A 2,376-nucleotide genomic window follows, 5' to 3' on the forward strand; every position below is an offset into this window, starting at 1 on the left:
AAATGAGGATCCCAGTAAGATCCCAATGCGAAGAGCAAATTCTGCCTCCTTAAAGTTCTGAAATTCAGATTTGATTTTTTTTTTTTTTTGAATTTCAAAAAGCAAAATGGGATTTATAGGCACTTCCGAATATCCAAACTTGACATGAGAGAAGCCAAAAAAGATCTATCAAAGAGAGGAGGAGAAGCTACAGAGAGGATCTGCTTGAAATAAATACAGGAAGAACTAAAATGCGTCACATTGTTTTCCAAGGAAAAGCCAAGCAACCCAAAATATAGCACAAGAAAAAGAGGAGAGACGGAACACCATTAAAGCTGTTCTTCCTCTGCAACCCATTAGGGATGAAGCAGGACAAATCATCAAAGGAACACAAACTAGCATTGGCTGGCTGCATTGCTAACCAGAAGCTTGTTAGTATCTCCTCCAGAGAGGCTTTCACACTTCCCATTGGACTTGTAAAGCAGCAAAAGACAAGGTATTTAAAGAAGAGGGGAGGGAGAAACTAATGGATGCATTCATGACCTCAGCTTCTCTCTCTCTCTCATAATCTCTTTTTCATTGTCTCATAAAACGACCATTTCACCTACTCTCCATTATTACTGCACTAGTAAGTTAGAGAGATCATGGTTGTTTGTTCTTCGTAACTGTGCCAAATCCAAATCCAAACACGAATCCCCATGATCTGCACCTACATTCCAGTTCACCATCTTCAAAGTTCAGACATTCCTCACAGCCCTAATCATCTTCTTCTTCTTCTTCTTCTTCTTGGATTTCTTCTATGGAGAAAGTTTTCCTTTTTACTGGCACGGTTGGTTGGTTGCGTGGAGTCTGTGGACCACCTCAGAAACGCGCCAAGCGGTTGCCCTTAGTAATTAGTTCGTATAAACCAATGAGGTGCAACAAATTGGCATCTCATTATAACTTAAGAACTCATCAATGAAAACAACTTACTACCTTAAGGGCCCATAATTTTTATTTATTTTTCCCTCCGGTAAGGCCCATAACATCAACCAAAGGTAAGAGCGGAAAAAGGCCCACCCACGTGCCGAGCCTGTGCCTACCCGGCTATCCCCCTCTCATTATATTAAAGTCAACAGAGGATCCTAAAGTGTATTTATACATAACCTTTAGGGCAAGGGTTTTCTAATCTGCACAAACCATGTAGAAGTTTCTGATTTGCACACATTTCCTATCACTAGATATGGTGTGAAAATCGTCTCCAGTCATTGCATTGGTACTGTAAATATCGGGTGGCTGAGAGTTTCTTGGAGCATGTGCCAAGATACTCTCAGTTATCCAATACTCAATCCATTGCACCTCACTGCTTGTTGCAGAGGATGTGGACTCCTAGATTTACCAACCATTTTTTTGTCAAAATTTTGGTTACTTTGAGTTTTTTTTTTTTTTTTTTCATCATCCAAGATATCTTGATCAAATGTGATTTGATACTATAATGAGACTCTTTAGGAACCGTGAATCTCATCATTAACTTTCGCCAGAGGCCCAAAATACCTTTTTTTATATTCAATCTAAGGATCTGATTCCATTGACTAAGATGTTATCTCTTTACCATGAGAGAATGTAAAAATAAAGATCGCGATGAATCTCTATAGTCTAGTACTTTGACCTAATATGAGAATAACTAGAATATACAAAATTAAATATAAAACATCGATTTACTTAAGCATACCATGGACTCAAGAATTTGAATTTGAGAATGAATAAAGGAAACCACTAATTCGAAATTTGGAATTAGATCAGATAAATCAATCATGATCGATCTCGATTTTAGATGTTCATATTGGATTAGATTCTAGGATTTTTCTCCAAATTGCTTGATTTTCGAATGTAAGGGGTCAATTCTAGGGTTTCTAAGACTGATTCTAATCCGATTTAGATCAGAATCAACACCAATCAATTTGATCCCTATTTTCGATTTTCACAACCCTAGAGAAAAATAGATCAATCAAACGAACAAAATAAATAAAGATTTTCCTTTTAAGAAAAAATAATAATTTTATCTAACAAAATAAACAAAAGATCTTACAAATGAAATAAATAAATATCTTACCTTGATTGTCATGTTAATTCCTTTCTTGAATGGCAACAAGTACAAAGCGGAATGGATCACAAAGAGAACCACAAAATCAGGACCACCTCACTATTTCACTCTAAAATTATGCCACCAATGATGGATGAGGCAACCCAAGTACAGACCAAGAGACTCTGAGATCTATTCTGGCTTTCCTTTCTTTCTTTCTTTTGTTTTTTGGCAAGCAGAGATCTATTTTGCTAGGACAAAGAACCTAGCTAACTTTTTCCATAGCATCAAGAAATGTTCACCACTCTCTAGAAATCTCAAAGGCTATCCACCAG

The 2,376-nt window shown here is 36.8% G+C and overlaps 1 protein-coding gene across 5 annotated transcripts in view; it reads right to left on the minus strand.

Moving 5' to 3' along the window:
- LOC122086164 (probable serine/threonine-protein kinase PBL21) overlaps positions 1 to 2,376 on the minus strand; it is an 8,207-nt gene extending 5,831 nt beyond the window's left edge. For 3 of the 5 annotated variants that reach the window (XM_042654891.1, XM_042654895.1, XM_042654894.1), the window contains exon 1: positions 2,072 to 2,376. The gene's annotated coding sequence lies outside the window, so the exon portion shown is untranslated. Of the gene's footprint in view, positions 1 to 306; positions 749 to 2,071 lie in introns of those variants that run through there. The other 2 variants (XM_042654893.1, XM_042654892.1) reach the window with 1 other exon arrangement.

The sequence above is a fragment of the Macadamia integrifolia genome, chromosome 8 (assembly GCF_013358625.1).
Source record: "Macadamia integrifolia cultivar HAES 741 chromosome 8, SCU_Mint_v3, whole genome shotgun sequence".
Lineage (NCBI taxonomy): Eukaryota > Viridiplantae > Streptophyta > Magnoliopsida > Proteales > Proteaceae > Macadamia > Macadamia integrifolia.